Genomic DNA, 23,847 nt, shown 5'->3' on the forward strand with positions numbered 1-23,847 from the left:
GACCGTAAAGACCAGTTTAATCTACCTAGAAATCCTTCAGGTAGGGGTTTTACCATACATTTCTAAGCAGGATTAAATATGCATCCTCAGCTGGCTTTCCTGACTATTTGTGCTGCAACATAGGATGTATGCACACCTGATTCAGAGGTTCAGGGGTCTATGGCCAAAGGAGGCCATCAAGAAGCTCATCCACATCACCCAGTACTGTTGGGGGAATGAAAGTGTCCCCAGTTAAGTAGACGTTCTCCACATATCCATGGTGAAAATTTGTGATTAGCCATCCAGTCGTACAGACTGGTCTTAAAGATTGCTACGAAAATACTCTGCTTGATGGGTAGGGGTAGCGTACTCCAGAAATGGGGAATGCATTAGGTTAGGTTAGGTATCTGTTGCACAATATGGTAATGATGTGGTAGTGGAAGTTGAGATCTCTAGAGCAGCTGCATGCTTTGCCACTGATTCTTTTAGGTTAAAGAGTTCAAAGAGTGTTGGGTCACCCATAGCATGGAAGGCTAAGGAAGATCACTCCTCTGGAACCTATATAACACTGAATGGAGAGAGAGAGCTTTTAATCTGTCAGACTTGCTGAGGGTACTGAGACTTGAGATCTTTTTAGTGAAGAAGCCTTAAGGTGCTTATGTTTTTTCTTCCCTGTTGTTTCTTTTAAAGAGTACTGATGGGGGCATTTCAAAGTATCTGGAACTCCAACTTAATATACACCAATGCTTTCTTTTACCTCTTCACTGCAAATGTAAATGGATATCTCTTCTGTAAAAGAAAAGCAATTATCTTCATATGTAATCCTCATCACCCCTAATTTAACTTATTAGTTAAATGAGTAACTGACTCGTCCATTGTAAACACTTTTCAGCCACAGTCCAGAAGACAAGACTTAGGACAAATGTAGTACAGATATATAGGGATTGCTTAGAAATTAGACTACTCTCAGGTTTTGGGAAATGGGAGGAAGATGCATACCCAGAGAAAATCCAGAGACATGTAAAATGCAGTTTCCATGCAGACAGTTACCAGAGGTCAGGGTTGAAACCTTGCTGCTAGAGCTGTGAAGCAGACGGTTTGAACATTGAACTCCTGTTCCACTTTACTGCAGAGGATTGGCAGAGGCTAATCTGAGGAGCTGTGCTGTAAGAATGCATTTGTCTTTAAGTACAACAGTATCAACTTCCCTTACAATAGTAGTGCAATTGAAAATATGATGCATTGAATGGTGGCTGCAGGGATTATATTTCGGAATCAGACAGCTGGTGATTTATCCTGAACTGCAAGATAACGGCACACTTTTCCTGAATGAAAAGTAATGTTTTATACAACAGGTGGATGATGCACTATTTTGACTACATTCAGCATTATATCGAGCTCATTATACTAGCTGCTTGTATTATATTTTTATGCACTCTACATGAATATTTTAATTCCATCCTTCTTAGTACCCCTCCCTACTCACCCCTTCTTCTTTAGTTCAGCACACAACTGAAGTCAATAAACCACTTTACTGTACTAACCATAATAATTTAATTTTACAATACACAATAGAATGTAGAACAGCAATTATACTGATTAATTTGATGTTAATAGCAGTCTTTTATTAACAGACAATTTATAATGATTTTCAGCATACAGTGCTGCCTGGAAATCTATAAATAGGGCATGAAAACCTGTGTTTATCTAAACTTATTTTCAGTACAATGAATATGAAAAATAATAGCTGCTATACGTTTTGCAAACAAAACTAACATTTTACAAATTTCCTTTCCTATTAATGTTATTTTTCAGTTTGATAGGTGGATGAAAAAAATATTTACGAGGATGTCTACAAGATCTGTAGCACTATCTATATGCAGCAGCAGAACTGTCACTTTTCTTATGTACGTATCTAATAACCATCAAAAAGCAATTTTCAGTGCTTTATGTTTCAGTGAAGCATCACACTTTTGTCATTATGGTTTCCAGTATCAGTCACAACTGTATCATATTTATATTATGGATTTCCCAAGAAATATTCCATAAGTACTGGCTGCAAAGAAGAGACTGTGCCAGCCATTGCACCCCCATACTCTCTGCTAATTATATATACCAAGTCCAAGAATGCACTGTTGTGGGGAAAAGGGCACATTCCCAAATGCACACTATACAATCTCAGTACAATCCATTCAACTTTATAAAATGTTGATCATATGGTCTTGACCATGTATATTTCAACACTTTAAAAATTTGATCATTTGAACTAGACCCACCTGTTAACCTCAAATGTGTCAGTAAGTTGAGTGAGGCACACTTCTGAAGGTTATTTCAACATTAAATAAAAATGTCAACTTTATGTTGTGAAGGGAAGGGTATAAATGTATCAGCTGTTCTCATGTTCTAGTCTGTGAAATGCTTTTTTGCTAGAGGCAGGGTGTAGCGTCAGCGAAGGATATTTAAAGTGATTGGAGTATAGAAGATGAACCTTTGTCCTAGCAAAAAAGAAAAAAAAAGAAGGGTGTTTCCCCATAACAAGAATGCTGATTTGTAAACCATCTTCCATAGTACTGTAAGCGAACATTGTACTGTGTAATACTAACCAGGGCCAGATCCATCACAAGGTGACCTAGGCAGCTGCCTAGGTTCTAGTGCTGTCTGCAGGGCCTGGCCCCAGCATACTAATTAGAAAAATGTTTGAACGTCACAACTACTTTAATTAAAATGAAAAGAAAATGTGCATATTGTTGTTTGTCATGCAACAGCTCCAGTCTCATTGAGAGAGTGTTATATGCATGCAAGATGTCCAGGAACTGGTATGAATAGATTGCTGTTAAAAAGAGAGAGGGAATTTGGATTAATAACTTTGTTTTTTGGTAAAATAGTTTTTGTGGTACATCAGTATTGCATGTTGATGTAAAACCTGTTGCTCTGTTAATCTTTTTAAGGGGTTTACAGTCTTTTTTTTATTGAGCTCCAATTTTGCAGAACATCTCTGATTTTGCCTCATATTTATGCCCTGCTCTTGAGAAAGTCATTTAACCAGACAGTGCTTTGGGACAAGCAATAATTTGGGCTAGACTCATTAACAGTCCCCTCATCTACAAGCCTAGTAACTACCTATGGGTACTTATGGTGTAAAGAAAGGAAATTGATTGTAGTAAACATGGGGAGCCATGTTCTTTGGATGTGGTCCTTAGTTTCCTTGTTCATAGGTTCATAGGTAGGTACTAGGCTATCTACCCGAAGGCATTTATAAGCCTAGCTGGAATGTGTTGGCTTTCGCCGCCCCTTTAGATTAGTTCTCTGTGCCTCTGTCCAGCAGAACCATTGAAGTAACCCTGAGGTAAACTTTCTGTTTCCCATCCAGTCATCAAGGTTTCTCTTGAAGAGAGTCAGCGAGGAGTTCTGCCTAATGTAGATTGGAATCTTGTTCCAGAGTATGGGAAGTCTCTGGGACAGGAATCTATCACTCCAGCACGTCCTATTTATTGTTGTGGTCAGGTTTAGATCCCTAGAGCATGTGGCTTGAGGGGATATGGTTTTCTTTAGGTGGAGCATGCCCATCAATTCTGGGTTGGACATGGTCTTGTATGTCAGGCAGAGATCACCTCTGAGTAGGTGGTATGCAACCAAGTACAGCTGGAGTTTCTTCATTCGAGCTGCATTGGGTATCTGTTTGAGGCCTATGATCCTCTTGGTGAGGTACCACTGTGGTATTTCCAGCTGTTGCAGGTGTCTTGTAAGGTACATCCCAAATGGGGCGTTGTACTCTATTATGGGTCTTATGTGTGATGTGTAGAGGAGCACAATGACCTCTGTTGAGCTGGATGCAAACCCTTTTGTTATTAGGTGGGCCACATAGAAGGATTTCCTAACCACTTTGGCAATGTGATTATCAAAGGAGTGGTTACTATCTACTTGGGTGCCCAGGTCCCTTATTACTTTTTCCGTATTTAGAGGGCTACCACCTATGTGGTAGGTTGTGGTTACTTTGTTTTTTCTGAAGGGGATGACTATGCACTTTTTGGCATTTAGCTTGAGGCCATGGTTTAGACACCAGGTATCTGTCTCAGTGAGACCCTTTTGGAGGATGTCTGTGTCAGCCAGAGAGTCAGTTATAGCCCCTAGTTTGCAGTTGTCTGTGAACTTGGTCAGCCATAGTCCTCCTGTGCTTGCCTGTACCACTGAGAAGTATATGCCGAACAGGAGGAGTCCTAGGACTGAGCCCTGGGGAACCCCACTTGTAACCAGTTTAGAGTCAGACCTGGCTCCCGCAACTGTTACCATTTGGGTTCTGTCCATGAGCCAGCTGGCAATCCATCTCGTGACGTAGAGGTTTATGTTCAGGCTGGTGAACATGTCTATAATACCTGAATGGGGAATGGTGTCGAAGGCCTTTGCGAGGTCTAGGTAGGCTGTGTGGACCACCTTTAACTTATTTATAGCCTTGGTAACTGTCTCAAAGAAGTCCACCAGGTTTAGGAGGCATGATCTGCCCTTAACAAAGCTGAACTGGGTAATGTCCAGTGTTTGGAGGTTCCCAATGTCTCTGTTAATGAGATCCATGATGATGCACTTCATAGCCTTGTAGACCAAGCTATTCAGGCTTATAGGGCGATAGTTCCTGGGGTCTGTTGTGGTTCCACCTTTGTGGAGCAGAATAACCGTTGCTGTGCACCACTCTATGGGCACGTAGCCTGTGAAGAGGCTGAGTTTGAACAGTGTGTTTAGGTGAGAGGTTAGTTCATCTTTGAGCTTGTGTATGACACAGCCTGGGACACCATCCGGTCCCACTGATGCTGTGTTTTTGGCTTTGGAGAGGGCTGTTTTAACCTGTCTGTGATTTCTGGGGCACTACATTCTTCTGGTATGGTTATGGACCCTTTTGGGGGTGAGAGGGGGGTGAAGTTTGCACTGAACCTGTCTGCCAGGATTTTGACAATATCGGTCAGTTCAGTGTATTTTGTGCCATTCTGCACTAATTCCGAGCAGATCTGAGAATTGCCACTTAGATTCTTGACATAGCTAAAGAATGCCTTGTGGTTATCTTTGGAGTCCATGGCAATTTTTCTTTCGAAGCTAGCCTTGGATGATTTTATGAGGGATCGTAGTTTCTTGCTGATACTGATCAGGGATGTCTTCCCTTCTTGGGATTTTACTCTTTTCTGTACTAGTTTCCTCCTTCTATTGTATAGCTTGTTTATGGCAGGGGTCCACCAGACTGGTTTCCTTTTCTTGGAGGAGTGAGTCTTGATTTTGTTTGGGATAGCATGATCCATGCATTCTTGCAGGTGCCCATAGAGTGCATTAGTAAAGTATTTTGCAGCTTGGACAGTGTTATCCTTTAGCATGGGGGCTTTGAATCTTTCCACCTCAGTTTTAAGTGATGTGAAGTTTGCTTTTGAAAAAGTTTTTCATTGTGGTTTCTTTGACCGGGGTTGGGGGCAGAATGTGGATATCCAGAGTGATTATTTTATGGTCAGATCTAACCAGTGAGGGGTTCATAGGTTCATAGGTTGGTGCTAGGCTATCGGCTCTAAGGCCTATTCAAGCCTAGCCATAACAATTCCCTGGATACTTCTTCCTATATTATTTACTTCTCTGGGCCCTTGTCTAGCAGGGCAACTGACATGATCCCCGGGGTGAATTTCCTATCTCCCATCCAGTCATCAAGGTTCCTTTTGAAGAGGGCCAATGAGGCGCTCTGCTTGACATGTATGGGCAGTCTATTCCAGAGTATGGGGAGTCTTTGGGTCAGGAAGCTATCACTCCAGCATGTTTTGTTCATTGTGATGATAAGGTTTAGATCCCTGGAGCGTGTGGCTCTGAGGGATTGGGATTTCTTTAAGTGGAGCATGTCCAACAGCTCAGGGTTTGACATGGCCTTGTATGTTAAGCAGAGATCGCCTCTGAGTAGAAGATATGCCACAGAGTATAGCTGGATGTTTTTTAGATGGTCAGCATATGGCATCTACTTTAGGCCTATGATTCTTTTAGTGAGGTATTTCTGTGGCCTTTCCAGCTGTTGCAGATGTCTTGTGAGGTACATACCAAAAGGGGCATTATACTCTATAATGGGTCCAATGAGGGATGAGTACAGTGGGACAATGACCTCCTTTTTTCTGGATGAAAAGCTCTTAGTGATGAGGTGTGCCACATAGAAGAATTTCCTGACTGTTGTGGCAATGCGGTTATCAAAAGTGAGACCACTGTCCACCTGTGTCCCTAAGTCTGTCATCACACTTTCGATGTTTAGTGTCCTGCCACCTATGTGGGAATTCATGGGTACATGTTTTTTCCAAAGGGGATAACTATACATTTCTTGGCATTAAGCTTGAGCCCATGGCTCTGGCACCAGGCATCTGTTTCTGTAAGGCCCTTTTGTAGAATATCCACATCATTTGGGGATTCAATAATGGCTCCCAGTTTGCAGTCATCTGCAAACTTTGTTAGCTAGAGTCCCTTAGTGTTGGCCTGTACTTCAGAGAAGTAGATGCCAAACAAGAGTGGTCCCAGGACTGAACCCTGAGGTACTCCACTTGTCACTTGTCTGGAGCTGTATTTGGAGTCGGCTACTTTTACAGTCTGGGTTCTGTCAGTAAGCCAGTTGGCAACTCATTGAGTGATGTAGGGATTTATGCCCAGCTTAGTAAGTTTATCTATGATTCCAGAGTGGGGGATGGTGTCAAAGGCCTTGGCTAGGTCCAGATAGGCAGTGTGGACCACCTTACCCTCGTCCACAGCTCTGGAGACTGATTCGAAGAAGTCAATCAGATTCAGGAGACAAGATCGGCCTTTCACAAACCCAAACTGGGTGGGGTCCAGTGTTTGAAGGTTGCCATTGTCTTTGTTTATAACTTCCATGATAATGTGTTCCATGCCCTTGCAGATCAGGCTTGTCAGACTGATGAGACAGTAGTTCCCGGGATCCAAGGCGGATCCTCCCTTGTGGAGCGGGATAACTGCAGCTGTGCGCCATTCAGTGAGCACAAAGCCTGAGGTGAGGCTATGATTAAACATGACACTTAGGTGAGGTGCCATTTCATTTTGTAGTTCATGTAGTATACAGCCTGGGATGTCATCTGGTCTCATGGATGCTGTATTCTTAGCTTTGGAGAGTGCGGTTTCTACCTGTGTGGCCGTGATTATCGGAATTTGGCAATCTTTTGGTATTGAGATGGGCCCTTTAGGGGGTGAGATGGGGGTGAAGTTGGCACTAAATCGATCTGCCAGGATATTGGCAATATCCTTGGGATCAGTATATTTAATGCATTCTGTTGTAGCTCAGAGCATATCTGAGCATTGCCATTTAGATTCTTGACATAACTATTGAATGCCTTGTGGTTTTCTTTGAAATCTTTGGCAATTTTATTTTCGTAACTAGCTTTTGAGGATTTTATGAGGGATCTCAGCTTCTTACTGAGGCTAGTAAGGGAGTTTTTTGCATCCTGGGATTTTCCTCTTTTCTGCAACAGTTTCTTCCTTCTGTTGTATAGTTTGTTTGTAGCAGGGACCACCAGATTGGCTTCTTTTTTTTGGAGAAGAGCATCTTGGTTCTATTTGGGATGGCACGATTCATGCACAAGTGGATGTGCTCGTACAGTGCCTTAGTGTAGGATTCTGCAGTCGAACTTCCAGATCCCATCTGCGTGGGTGTTGTGAAGTTTGTCACTTCTGACTTCAGTAGCATGAAGTTGGCTTTGGAGACGTTTTTTAAGGAGGTTTCCTTACTGGGGGGTGGGGGTGGGATGTGGATGTCAAGGGTGATTTGCTTATGGTCAGACCTGACCAATGAGGGGGTGACCACTGGTGTGGAGCATCTATCTCCCATGTTGGTAATGACCAGGTCTAGGATATTGGAGACCCTGTTGGGACAATGGATTACTTGATCCAGGGCATTGGAATTTATGAATTCCAAGAACCATTGGGAAAAGGAGTTGGTACCCGAGTAGTTTTCCCAATTAATGGCAGGGTAGTTGAAATCACCCAGTATTAGGGTGTTTGGTTGTATCTTAATATTTTCCAGTATGTTTAGAAAGGTGTAGTGAGAATCTTGGGGCATGGTGGGGGATCTGTAGCAAGTTACAATTTGGATTGCAGTCTTACCTAGTGTTAGTTGCACCTGGAGAATTTCAGATGCATTGTATTGGGCAACTAGCCTGGAGGTGTGAATATCCTTGGTGAATATGGACACTCCTCCACCTTTAGTGTTTCGGTCTTGGTTTTGTGGCCGAAAGTGTGTTAACAATTGTAGCCTGGTATTGCAGGGGTGCTGTCTGGAGCCTTGAACCAGGTCTCAGTTACTGCGATGTTCTCCATTTTTAGGAGTGCCTCGAGAAAGTGCATTTTGAGATCGGTTGACTTCCGGTGTGGAACACCGGTCACCCATGTTGGTGATGACCAGGTCCAATATGTTGTCACCTCTGGTGGGGGTGTTGACCAGTTGATCCAGGGCATTTAAATTCATAAATTCTAGGAAATGTTGGGCAAGGGTGTTAGTACTTTAGTAGTTCTCTCCTTGATGAATATGGATATACCCCTGCCTTTTGTATTTCGGTCCTGGTTTTGTGGCCAAAATGTATGGTATGAGTTGTAGCCTGGTAGTGCTGGGGTGCTCTCTGGAGCCTTAAACCAGGTTTCTGTTACTGCACATATATCTATTTTCTCCATACTGAGGAGTGCCTCGAGTGCGTGCATTTTGAGGTTTAGACTTCTGGCATTGAGTAGCATTACCCTCAGTTTTTTGTTACTTGTGCTATTTATGGCGGTGGGTTTGTCTTTTGAGCCTTGCCTAAAAAAAGGCACTATGGGGGTGGCAAGAGCCTTGGCCAGTATTTGAAAGCTTAAGGGTCACAGGTGCAAGCCTTCTCTAGCAAAGCAGCGTGGCTTGTCAAGCATGTCATACCAGGCTGACAGACACTGGATCCCCTTTGAATGACACCAGTAGCTTAGCCAATTGTTGAAATTGATAATTTTTTCTTTATACCATGGTGTCATTCTTGGTGAGAGCAGGATGCTACTTAGGGTCAGGGTCATTCTGGCCTGGGCTATGTGATCAGAGAGCTCCTCCATGTCTCTTTTCATGTAGTCCAGGGAGGTTTGGCTCAGGTCATTCACACCAACATGGACAATGACAGAGTCATATTTGTCCTTGTTTTGGAGTGACCTGAGTGCTTGTGTTATGGGGCGGATCCTGCCACCCAACAGGCAGCTAACAGTAACCTTCTCCTGTTCAGCCTAGTGAGTAGGATGTCAGTGTGCCTGACTATACAGTCACCTATTACTAGTATGTTGGGTATGTTATTTTGCCTTAAGGACTGTGATTGCATGGCACACTGGTTTTGTGAAGTATGTGTTTCATGGTTTGTGTTGTGGTGTTGAATATTGCAGTGTGTTTATTATTTAGCTGTGAATAAATTGTGCATCATGAAGTCTGTGAGTTTAATGAATTTATTTTTCAGTGGCTTTTTTTTGCCGGCACACATGTGTGAAGTACACTGTGTTTGAGTACAACAGTTTGTCTAGCACTTAGTGCAGATAAGTGAGTAGGGCTATGACCTCTTTAAGAGCTGCTTCCTGTTGTACATGGTTTGTTGTACATGGTTTGATTCTCTTAGCCTTCATTTATGTTCTGTGATCTCTCCTAAGTTACTTCATTAGACAGTACTCCTGAGCTGCTCCTGAAAAGGGGAACTTGTCACTAGTGAGCTGTCTCAGGCTGTAAGAATTCCTGCAATCTTCACATAGATACTGTTTACTACTTCATTATATCCTGTTTGAATACGAATATCAGCATGCTTCTTGTAGTATAATTGGTTGCCATATCCTTTTTCTAAATGCTAATATGGTTAGAACTTCCTAATCATCTGACCTCTAACCAGCTAACATTCATACACTACATACTCAACAACCCAAATAGCTGTCCTTCTCTGAAATACCTTGTTCAACCCTACTCTACCTCTAGAACACTAAGATCTAGCAGCAAAGGCCTGCTAACAGTTATCAAATCTAACACTGGCTTTGAGAATTTCCCCCTTCTCTAACCATGTATCTAAATTTTGGAATATACTACTTCAAACAGTAATCAATTGTATCAATGCAACTCAATTTAAACATCTGCTTAAAGAACACTTCATCAACAACTGGATGTGGTCCTGCACAAACCCAGCTTGAATATACTATCAGGGTGGCCTCATGGTTAAGGTGTTTGCCTTACAAACACAAGGTGCAAGGTTTGAGTCTCACAAGGGATAATTGGCTAGCCTTAAAATGGCTCACAAGGGCAGTTAGCTTAGTACTAACTTATGAACCCATATAGCTCTACCTACTATCTTATTTGATCTCTCTTCCAGATTTCTATTCCCTTCCTCTAATTACTAGCATGAATTGACACCAAATGTCCTGTCTCCCCTTCTCACTTTTTTACATATCTTGCTCTTTACCACTGTTGAGTCTAAGCACTGATCTTTTTACTCCTTACATTTGGTAATCCTCTACAAGGAATATGTTTACTCCCTATGTGAAATCACTGTGAGTATTAGATAAGTTACTACTGCTCTATGGTCTAAATAATGCCACTATCTTATATTGGCTAGAAACTCATATGGTGTTAACTTTTTCTCTTCCTATGTTAAAATATTGTAGTTACTTGGAATGTTACTGATTTAAATATGGTTATGTTACTATTATATATGGTTATTTGTAAATTTCTTTTTGGAGCTATTCTTCCTGGGCCTCCACTGAAAATGGGTCCTTGGCACATACGGACCTTCCCTGTAAACAAATGCAAAATGAATAAATAAAATAAATACATTTTCACTAAGTATGAGTTTCAAGACAGGCAAAAAGTATTGTTTCTCATGCTAAGTCTGTTTTCAATGGGTGAGTATTTTGTTTTGTTTAGCCAATGGCTGTCAGTGTATTTTATGTAAAATTTGAATTCTTCTTCTTTCAGCTTTTCTCAATTAGGGATTGCCACAGTAGTACAATAGTCTGCAGAATGATTGGCAGTAGAAGCTTTACGATGTTGAGTTGCCAGCCCAGCGCCCAACTTTCCACAATGCGCACACACACACACACACACACACACACACACACACACACACACACACACGCACGCACGCACGCACACACACACACACACACACACACACACACACACACACACACTGCCAATTTAGAGTGTCCAATCCACCTACAGCATGTCTTTGGGATGTGGGAGGAAACTGGAGCACCCAGGGGAACCAGCATGTTTTAACAGTATTTACAGTAACTGGGGAGAAACAGCCAAGTAATGGGTTATGGCCCTGATTCATTAGCCTCCATAGGGCATAATTTCTCCATGATCAATCTCTGCAGATTCTAGAAGTATATGCTACAACAATACAGCATTATTAGCTATTCAAGTAGGTCAGACCTGTACTGAGTGATGTTACAGGGGATAGATATTCCTGATGACAGAGAAGACATAGGGAGGTAAAAATGAGATGTAGGTGTCCTGCAAGTATGTTGTGTACAGTAATATTTCTGATTATATATGACTTGTGGGATGTTGAACAAAAGCTGCTGCAACATTTATATTGTATTTAGTTGTTTTGTTTTATTCATTAATATGCCTAGATTGTGTAATATAGTCTAAAAATTTAGCATTTTAGTAATATAGTTTGCAGTGCCTTCTTTACAGCTTTTAGGAACTAAAATGGGTTAACATTTGTCAGGTCACATAGCCTGCATTATTTTATGTGATGATCATAACTGTAAGCATCCATTATGTAGTCATTGTTGCATATTATTGTAAGACAATCGTTTCTGCAATATTGGATTGTTAAGGATTTCTGCGTTTAGTTAAAAACTGTTATTGTGACAGGTGGGACAAAGCAGTAAAGCCCAGTCTTGTTAATGAGCTGCTTCTTGTGCCAAGGGTGCACAGTTTGAATCATTCTACCATCATTTATCTGCTGTATGACATTGAGCAAGTCACTTAACCAGGCAGTGCTTTGGAGCAATTGTGAATTTGTGCTAGGGTCCTTAATGTTCTGTAGAACTGCCTGCCTAGTAACTGAACTGTTTGCCAAACATTCCCTATTGATATTATGCTGTTATGGCAATATTGCCAGTGCATCATTTTTTAATGTAACATATGGACTTTATTCTTCAAGGGCAGCTGACTGCATTTGTACATGAAGCACTGAAAGTCAAAGTTGTTTGCCAGCTGCAACCTCTGCATTAGTAATAATGTTCTTTAATGTAGAATTATTCAGAGGAGTTTTACTTCTGCAGAGATTATGCACATTGTTTTAGCATATGTAAGTAGGTGATTAATATTTCTGACACTCTCATAAATACTCTTTTCTATTTAAACTGCCCTATACATGACTGGATCCCATGGTATGATGCAAGTGATTGTTATAGAATTTTATGTGTTTCATCCAAAGCTATCAAAGTGCATGTAATTTATTTTTTCATAACAATTAGTGGTGTATACAGTCAAAATAGCTATTACTGTTGGGGGGGGGGTCAATGGATGAAAGGACATTATGCTTTTATAATCTGGTCATTTTAAAACTGTCTTTAGTCTGGCTTTGCAGGAGTGGTGAAAAAGTGTCTGTAAATTAAGTTAGAATGCCTTGACTATTGTGTGTTTGCATGAGACAAATTTAAAATATGGGACTTTGGTCACTATTATTATTTTTTTGTTTTGAGACAGACATCTGAGAAGGATGCAGCCAACAATGTAGTTATAATTGCTGAGTTTGAAGGACATCTTTGGATAAAAATGATGACCATGCTGATAAAATTAAAAAAAAAATCATTACCTTGTCTTTGAGGACTAGTGTACATTTGTGTAAAACAAATTGGAATACTTTACTGTGGCCATTATTATCATACTCAGACATGTGATATGTACACTCTTGATAAAGCTGCCACAATGCTTAAGCACAGATATTGGTGGATTATAATGGCAGCAATATGAGTGGCTTTTTATTTTCTACATCATTCAGAAATGAGTACTTTTGTCACTATTGCTTTATATTTTCTGTTTCAATGTTACTAGAAAAAAATGTTCAAAAGTATAAATTTAAAATACACTCTAACAAATATTGCAGCATTAGACAAGAAAAAGTACAGATGTTGATGGATTATAATGTCAGCAGTTTGAATGGTCTTTTCTGGTTCAATTGTTTAGAAATTAGTATGTTTGTCATTATAAGTTCATACATCTTATTTCACTGCTACTGGAAAAAAATGTTCAGATGTACAAATTTAAAACACGCTTTACCAAATGTTACTGTAGTAAACAAGAAATGTAATTTAAAACTATCAAGTGAGTCAAAGACTGTATGGATTTATGCGTGATCCTAAAAATGTGGGTGGGTAGGGGTGCATGGTTTGAAAGCAGCTCATGCCCCAGGGTATACGTCAATGAATGTGAGTTTCAGTGAATGGGAGTTTCAAGGAAAGAGAAGTTTGCCGTTCCTCATGCTAAGTCTCTTTTTTAATGTGAGACTATTTTTTGCTATTCTTTTGTTGATAAGGTTAGTCCTAGTAGGCTAGTATGTTTTTTTTGGGGAAATTTGGCAAGGTGTTTGCCTTACAAACACAAGGTGCAGGGTTTGAGTCTCACAAGGGATAATTGGCTAAGCTTAAAATGGCTCGCAAGGGCAGTTAGCTTAGTATGAACCTATGAACCTATGAACAACCTATGAATGGGTGCCATGGGATCTTTTACATCCACCTGAGCTACCACCAACACAGTTTTGACTCTGCTGTAGCAGACATTGTTAGTCCTAACTTTCAGTGCATGTAGGTGATATGATTATTTCTTATTCCACTACTTGCATGTCATTCTACAGTAGATGTATTCATACTGGATATTGCTTTCAGATACCAGGTGAGAGCTGCAGTTGGTGCATGTTTTAGTTTTTTGCTGCTTGGTGAACCACATCTTCTAGCATCCTTTTGTGGTTCCTTTTCTCATCTTCTGATCTGTGCAGCAATCATCTCACTTCTGTTCTGATTGTTGAGCTGCACCCACATTATCAATAAGTTGAAAATTCAGCGCTGGTTAATAGATTTAATCCCCTCCCTTAGGTTTCGGTACTCACCCCAGAATAGTTACAGGCAATTTGCTTTTATTTATATGAGTCTTTTACCTTTCTCACTACCCCATTTTTTTGTTTATCAAGATCAGTATCACAGAGCTCAGTGGGATTGCTTGTGATGTCTGTTCCCTGGAATGATTATTTCTGTTTCTTGATTGTTTTTACTCAGGACCCATTTCTTACCCAGTGCATTCTTGGATGTGAGCTTTGGATTTCCTACTTTATATGTTTTATAACATTGTCTTTTGAAGAAGAGGAATTATTTCCCCTATTCGTTTTGTGTAGGTTATTTAAACTATTCACATTTTGCTTAAGGAGGCTCTTCCTGCTTCCTTCCCTTTGTTCTGGAATAATCTACCCTTTTCTCTGGTTAAGAAAATTTCTTACATCCTCAAGAAAATCTTATGAACTAAGCTGTGCTTGGTAGCCACTGCCCCTCTTATAACCCATATCTGTGGGTTGAGACATATTTTCTTGGACTGTACATTTTGAAATTACAGCCTAACAGAGTTATAGTAATGTTTGGGGTATTTGGGATAATTTTTGGTAGTTAAAAGTACTTGTGTGTTCCTATTTGGTGGTCTTTCTTGAGCATTAATAAACCTCCAAGCAACTCTCTTTCCACTGGCCCAAATTTCCTTCTGGATGAGCACAAGCATAACATCACTCTCTACACCTCCTGTTGTAAATCCCTAATGAAAAGACTTGGCCTGCTCTCCATTTCTAATCTCCAAGACTTTTATTCAGTACTATTTAGCCTTGAAGTCATGTCACCATTCATAGTTTCTCAACACTTATCCTCATCAAGGTGTCTTTTCTCATGATACTGACTGACTATATCAAACCTTTTCAACAGGTTCCTCTACTTTAATTTTATTTCTCCCACTTCAAATAATCTGATACTCTAAACTCTTTCTAGCTATCCCTTTTGTTAGCTACAGCAGCAAACACAGATCCACCCTTTTTACATTCATTGTTTTCCATTGGTCACTATGCTTTCCACTCATTCACTGTGTGCCTGTTTTTCTGTTTTCTTCGTTCACTGGTTATTCATACTGTTACTCACTAGGTTTTATTGATGGAGTGTTTGGGCCTCCTCATTAAAGACTTTTATTTTTTATTGAAATAGAAGCATTTAAACCAGAGATTAGGAAGACATGGTGTCTGAAGAAGACTACAGCTGGCTTGCATTAAGTTATATGTGCATCAACACCTAGAAATTAAATTTTTTTTGTATTTTAATCCTTGTTCATTTGTTTGACTTGAACATAAAAGATCCTCAGTTTGTTTTTAGATCTCATGTTTCTATGTTGCAGTTATATTTTTAGATGTTGGACACTAATTCCAGCAATTCTACCACACAATGATTAGTCCTATCACAGATTTGGACTGTGCCATAGAGTGGAGACTGTCCATGCATGGTGTTTTATCAGGGGCAAGCCTACTGTACATCAGAGTGTATATGTTCCTTTAAGAGCTATTCCCGTCTATGGGCATGTGCATATAAGTACTGAGCATGTACAAGCAAGAGTGCCATTTTTGTAGTCAGCAGCTGAGATGTAAGCATGCATGTGTGTAGTAGTTATTCAGTTAGTTAGTTCATGTTTAATGTTAACATTCTTCATCCTGATGTGTTTGAATATAGTAAATTACTTAAACAAACACCCAGCCTCTTTGTCTTATTGAACACACACAAGATGAGTGACATGGTGTCAGAAGTGGGATGGAAACCAAAACTTCTTCTTCAAGACCATGAGGCAGGCAGTTACAGTTGGAGGAATAGACAGAAGTGGATCTTCCCTGCTCAAATGACTCGCAAACAGGTCAGAAAGACAAATCCAGAAACTTGTTTAAATTATTTTTTACTCAACAGATATAAAGCAAAGCATTCAGAATGTTCAAAATGACTTTATAATTAAACAGAATGTTTGAAACCGTGATCTATTGATATAAATACTCAAAATGCTTACAAAAGTGCTTGAAATAACTTCTGAATCACATAAAGTATATAAAGAAGAGAAACCAACCATATTTTTTCAATATGTGCTTCTGTTTCACATTAACCAAAGCTATTCAAAATATCTGAAGTGTGCAAAGTATTTGCAAGTGTGTGCAGTATTACAGTACATTTGGTTCACAGAATACAGTCATTTCAAAGAGTTTATGGTACAGTTGAATATTTTTTGAGTACCCGGTATATGTGTTTATCTGTGTGTGTGCATTTGAATATAGTTACAAGAGCATTTGGTAGCATGGCAGAAGGATTTTGCAGACCTGCTCCACTTGTATTTGATAATAATGTTGCTTAAAACTGGAGAGTGTTTGAGCAAGACTGATATTTTCATACAGGCTGTTTTTTCTGACAAAGACTCACATACAAAGGCATTTATTTATTCTGCTTAATTTAGCTGGATCAGAAGCTATTGAAAGGGAGCATTCATTTGTGTATGCCCCAACTGTGTATGCAGTTGAGGGGGAAGACTGCCATATTGTTGTACTGGCTGAAATGCGGGTAGACCGAGTGCTTAAAATGTAAATTTAGAGAAATGTGTAACTCTCAAATGAATATTACAATGAAAAGGCACATATTTTATACAAGAGATCAAAAGACTGGTGAAACTTTTGCAGCGTATATAACTGACTTGAGAAACAAGGCAAAAACGTGTAGATTTGGTGATTTTAGACATGACCTGATAAAAGACAGGCTTGTATGTGGTATTAAAGATGATACAGTGAGAAAGAGTTTGCTGTGAGACAGTGATTTAACTTTGAATAATGCCATAGAGATTTGTCAAATATATGAGTTCAAAGAAAAGCACACAACTATTCTTACAAATGAGAAAAGCATGCTTGTAGTGCCTTTCAGTGTTAATGTTGATAGTATGCAGCACAAGGTTAAAAGATACAGGGCCAAGGGTGTGGCAGCTTCATTAAAACCCAGAGCCTTCCTAGCAAGTTCCAGGGCAGCTCCAGTAAAATCCAGAACATTCACAGTGAAGCAGTCGGGTGAGTCAGGAAAACCCAGAGGGCTCATGATTGCTGCCAACTCTAACACTAACCATAAGCCAACAAAATTAGCCGCATTCAACACCGTAACAGGAACAGGCAAGCAAAAACTGAGGGTAATGCTACTCAGTGCTAGAAGTCTAAATCTCAAAATGCACTCATTCAAGGCACTCCTTAAAATGGAGAACATCAATATCTGTGCAGTGACTGCGACCTGGGTCAAGGCTCCAGAGAGCAACCCTGCACTACCAGGCTATAACTCATACCACACTTTTCGGCCATGTAACCTGGACCAAAACACCAAAGGAAGAGGTGTGTCCATATTCATTAAGGATATCCACAACTCCAGGCTAGTTGCTCAGCATAATGCATCTGAGGTTATCCAAGTGCAACTAACTCTGGGTAAAACTGCAACCCAAATTGTAGCTTGCTACAGGTCCCCCACCATGCCCCAGGATTCCCATTCCTCTTTTCTTGATGTACTGGAAAATATTAGGGTTCAACCAAACACCCTAATAATGGACAATTTCAACTACCCCACCATTAACTGGGAAAACTACTCGTGTACCAAATCCTTAGCTCAATGCTTTCTGGAATTCATAAACTACAATGCCCTGGATCAACTTATCCACACCTTCACCAGGAGCAACAATATCCTAGACCTAGTCATTACCAACATGAGTGACCAGTGTTCCACACCTGAAGTCAACTCCTTGCTGGTCCGATTTGACCATAAGTTAATCACCCTTGATATCCACATCCCTCCCCCACCCCCCATTAAGGAAACCATGGTAAAATATTTCTCCAAAGTCATCTTCATGCTTCTTAAGACAGAAGTGGTAAACTTCATGACACCCACGCAGATGGACAATACAGTTACAACTGCTGAATCCTACACAAATGCACTCTATAAGCATTTACACGAGTGCATGGATCGTGCTATACCAAACAGAACCAAGATGCTATCTTCCAAAAAAAGGAAGCCAATCTGGTGGTCCCCTGCCATAAACAAACTGTACAACAGAAGGAAGAAACTGTTGCAAAAGAGAGTAAAATCCCATGAGTGGAGGAGCTCCCTGGTCAGCCTCAGCAAGAAGCTGAGATCCTTTATAAGATCCTCCAAAGCTAACTACGAAAACAAAATTTCTACTAATTCTAAGGACAACCACAAAGCATTCTATAGCTATGTCAAGAATATCGATGGCAACACCCAGATCTGCTCTGAGTTACATCACAAAGGCACGAAAATTACAGAACCAACTGATATTGCCAACATCCTGGCAGATAGGGTCAGTGCTAACTTTACCCTCCCCTCACCCCCCGAAGGGCCCATATCTATACAGGAAGAATGCAGAGTCCCTGTAATCACAACTATTCAGGTAAAAGCTGCACTCTCTAAAGCCAAAAATACAGCATCCATGGGACCGGACAACATCCCAGGCTGCGTTTTACACGAACTTCAGAACGAACTGGCTCCCCACTTAAGCGCAATGTTCAATAATAGCCCTGCATCAGGCTTTGTGCCCACTGAATGGTGCACAGCAACAGTTATCCCACTCCACAAAGGGGGAGCCACCACTGATCCCGGGAACTATCGACCTATTAGCCTGATGAGCCTGTTCTGCAAGGCCATGGAATGTATCATCATGGAACTCATAAACAAAGACATTGGCAACCTCCAAACTCTGGATCCCATCCAGTTAGGGTTTGTGAAAGGCAGATCCTGCCTCCTGAACCTGATTGACTTCTTTGATGTAGTCACCAAAGCCTTAGATGAGGGTAAGGTGGTTCACACAGCCTATCTTGACCTCGCTAAGGCTTTCATCACCATCCCCCATTCTGGAATTATAGCTAAACTCACTAAACTAGGTATAAATCCCTACGTCACAAGATGGGTTGCCAACTGGCTCACTGACAGAACCCACACTGTAAAAGTTGCAGACTCCAAATCTGACCTCAAAGCAGTGACAAGTGGAGTACCACAGGGTTCCGTCCTGGGACCTCTCCTGTTTGATATCTACTTCCCTGAAGTACAGGCTAACATACAAGGCTTCTAGCTAATGAAGTTCGCAGATGACTGCAAACTAGGAGCGATAATCAAGTCCCCAAATGATGTGGACATCCTACAGAAGGACCTCGCTGAGACAGATGCCTGGTGTCAGAGCCATGGCCTCAAGCTCAATGCCAAAAAGTGCAGTGTCATCCCCTTTGGTAAAAACTCTGTACCCATGAACTACCACATAGGCAGCAATCTACTTAACATTGAATGTGTGATAAGAGACTTTGGGACCCAGGTGGACAGTAGTCTCTCCTTTGATAGTCACATCGCCACAGTAGTCAGGAAGTTCTTCTATGTGGCACACCTCATCATAAAAGGGTTCTCATGCAGGAAAAAAGGTGTCATTGTTCTCCTCTACTCAACACTCATTATACCCATTATAGAGTACAACGCCCCTTTTGGAATGTACCTCACAAGACATCTGCAGCAGCTGGAAAGGCCACAGAAGTACCTCACAAAGAGGATTACTGGCCTCAAACAAATTCCCTACACTTACCACCTCAAAAAACTCCAGCTTTACTCCGTAGCATATCGCCTACTCTGAGGTGATCTCTGCCTAATATATAAAACTATGTCAAACCCAGAGCTGTTGGACATGCTACACCTAAAGAAATCCCAATCCCTCTGAGCTACACGCTCTAGGGACCTAAACCTTGTCACCACAATAAACAGGACATGCTGGAGGGATAGATTCCTGTCCCAGAGACTTCCCATACTCTGGAACAGGCTACCCATCTATGTCAAGCAAAGTTCTTCATTAGCACTCTTCAAGAAAAATCTTGATGAGTGGATGGGAAATAGGAAATACACCCCGGAGATCACTTCTGTGTTTCTGCTCGACAGTGGCACAGGAAAATAACTTTCTTAGGTGGCGTAAGCCAGGGAACCTTGTTGGCTAGGCTTACGTAGGCCCTTGGGCCGATAGCCTAGTACCTACCTATGAACCTATGAACCTATTATCAAATTTTATTGTTAATTGTTATAATTGTGGGGGAGATCACCAGCCCAAATGAGAGAAGTGCTTAGCTTTTGGTCAGCAGTGCCACACATGTGAAAAGTGGAATAATTTCAAAAGGTTCTGTTAAAGGGGCACATTCTTTTATTAAAAGAAAGCATTCAAAGAGACAAGTTGATCAACTAGAAAGCTGCGACCCTACTTTTTATGTTGATGGTGTGTCACTGCTTCGTGAAACAGTCAATACAGTAGATCTGTGGGCAAAGAATGATGCATTTTGTACTATTCTAATTAACTCATTCACTCTGGAGCAGCTCAGAAAAAGCTGCCAGCTTAATTCCACCACAGGAACAACAGTGCAGACTGAGATCATTTTCAGAAAATTCATCTGTAATACCATACAGAAAACAAATAGCTCTTTAACTATAAAAGCTAGAGTAAAAATGTAAATGTGAAAGTTGTTGCTCAGACACTGACCTTTGCAACAGTGTAAATGTTGATAGTGCATATCAAAATCATTATTAAATATTTGGCTAGGAATGCTGATATTGTGCATATTTTTTACCTTTTTGGAAAAGCAAAGCACAATATCTTGGTCAATGTACCATGTAGACTCATACAATTTGTATTTAATTTGTTTGTATGAATGTCAGCTTTAAAATGATACCTTAACTATTAATGTGTGATGCTCCTTTTTGGCGATATTCACAGAAATATGATTAATATAATATTTCTCATAATTGATAAATAAACAAAGCATAATATCTCATCCTCTGTAACAGACAGAGACTACATATCAGTGTAGAAGTTGTGCATCTCAATGTCAGCTTCAAAATGAAGCATAATTTGTGTGATCACCATTCTCCCTTGCAAAGATATGGGCATAATAATGAGAAGTATTGGAAATGTATAATTTTCATAATCCTACAAGACTAAACAAACTGTGGTATCTGTACATGTGTACAGTGTGCAGACACAGTTCATTTACCCTGTTGTAAGGATTAACACAGTCTTCAAAATGAGGTATTACTTGGCACACTGTCATGTTCACTTGCAAAGTTATTTACCAAAATATGAAAAAAACATAATTTCCATAAGCTAAGTCCGAAACAAACTTTGATATCTGCACATGTGTACAACATACAGGCGCAGTTCTTTTACCATATTGGAGCTATGAATACTGTCTTCAAAATGAGGTATTACTTGGCACACTGACGTGTTCCTTTGCAAAGTTATTTACCAAAATATGAAATAAATCATAATTTTAATAACCTAAGTCCAAAAATTACTTTGATATCTGTACATGTGTACAACATACAGACACAGTTCATTTACCATGTTGTACAGAGTAACACTGTCTTCAAAGTGAGGTATTACTTGGCACACTGACATGTTCCCTTGCAAATTTATTTACCAAAATATGAAAAAAAATCATAATTTCCATATCCGCGTTGGAACTATGAATACTGTTTTCAAAAATGAGGTATTACTTAACACATTCAGATTCTCCCTTGCAAAGTTATTTACCAAACTATGAAAAAAATCATAATTTCCATAACCTGAGTCCTAAATAAACTGATATCCGTACATCTGTACAGCATTCAGACACAGTTCTTTTACCATGTAGACACATATCATTGTAAATATACACATTCTTGGTGTAGCCTACATACTGCTGAATGGGTACATGTAAATAGAAAAAACAAGGTCTCCTCTAGGACCCATATGACCACAATGGACTTTACTGTGTATCAAAAAAATTGTAAAAAATATAGAAAAAGTGGTGGGTGGTAACTTGAAATGACTCTGATAGTGGAACTGCAGTTATTGCTAATGAGCTAATGAGCTGCATTTCATCAATTGAAAGTATTGCATGCTCATATATATATATATATATATATAGGTGATAACTGCTGCACATAATCTGTTGAGTAGGTATTTATTATAATTTAGTAGAAATAGTATAACACTTAGATATCACTAAGCCCTTACTCCTACCACCTACATTCTGTACAGGACTGACAAAGACAGGAAAAATGGCCAAAAATATATGACAGCTGCATGCTCATAGTAGTCAGCAAGTAATAACCTTTACCTCACTCAGACGACTACTGGTTATATGCAGAAATGCAATAATACAAGCAGAAATGCCAAACTTATCTGGGTCATCCATGCACGAATTAGTCGAAAAAGTAGTAATTCAAGTTTTCTCCTAACCACCCCTCTGGTTACAATAACACACAGCACTGTTTGTTAGCCATCATTCCAACATTCCTTCAGACGTATGTATCATCACTTTTCCTCAATGTGCATATTGTTAACAGATAATAAAGGATTCCTGAAAGCTGGATACATAAACAAAAATTGTAATTATCATCAATGAAACCTGAACTACAGATAACCTATGCCTGTTACACCGTATGTGTAGTACAATATTCAAACAAATAGTTGAGCTGAGAGAGCATGGCATGGCACCTTGCAGTAAGCCAGTGAATCAGTTGTCTGTGTTGTGTAAACATAAGTGCCAAAATAACACAAATTGTTTTGCCCACCAATCAATTCAACAGTCTGACTATGTATGCACAAGCACTTCGCAGGTACACAAATTATTTCCCCTACCAACATCTTCATTAGTACATGTTTATACACATAGCCAAAATTGAAACATTCACCAAAATTACCCCTTCAGGAGAATGTTGACATATGCACAATCACCAAAAGTAAGTACATTATGAATATACATATATACCCATATACACATATGTATGTATGTATGTATGTATGTAGGTGTATGTATGTATATATATATATATATATATATATATATATATATCTATATATATACGGGTTCACTATAGAATCCCGAAATACTGAAATCCCGAATTTCAGTATTTCGAAATTCTATAGCGAAACATTGAAATACCGAAACCCCATAACCGCGAATTTTAAAACCGCGAAACTACAGTGCAAATACACCACACACATACACACAATTTCCCCCCACAATCATACAAACAATCCTACATTGAACACAAGCAGGGAGGCAAGACCCCCTGCGCCCCCCCATGTGGAGGGCTGCGCCTCCCACACACCCCCTACTTATATATATACTAACTCCGAGATCGCACAATGACACACACAAAGGTAACTCACACACACACATTTCACAGCCAAAACACACACTAACATACACTAAAGCCCCTAACCAAATCACTCATACATACTTACCTACACTTACACCTATGCATTAACACACCACAACATCAGAAGCTCCGAACTTCAGTATTTTGAGCTTCGGTATTATAATTTCAAAATACTGAAAGTCGGGATTTCAGTATTTCAAAGTTATATAGGGAACCCATAAATATATATATATATTGGAAGACAAAATCAGGGGGTTCAGAGGGTAGGTAGTTGAGGAAGAATAAAAACAAATGGAACACACAGATGGAACATTATGGTTAGTACATACCTTCTTTATCTGATGTTGTGTGAGTGTGCACAAGCACCAAAATGAAACTGAGCCCTTCCTGTCATCTAAACTATACACATCTCCCCGACTGTATTAGATTATATTCCCTGTAAGCAATGGACCAAACTTATGAACCAATAATGACAGCACTACACATTTCAAAACATTACAGGCATAAAAGGTCACTCAGACATCTGTCATTACAATCCACCAATAATCACTCAATAAGCACAATCTCTACAGAAATGAGAGTCATCTCAGTGAAACATGG

Source organism: Protopterus annectens, chromosome 2.part1 (assembly GCF_019279795.1).
Source record: "Protopterus annectens isolate FY-2018-M chromosome 2.part1, PAN1.0, whole genome shotgun sequence".
Taxonomy (NCBI): Eukaryota; Metazoa; Chordata; order Ceratodontiformes; family Protopteridae; genus Protopterus; species Protopterus annectens.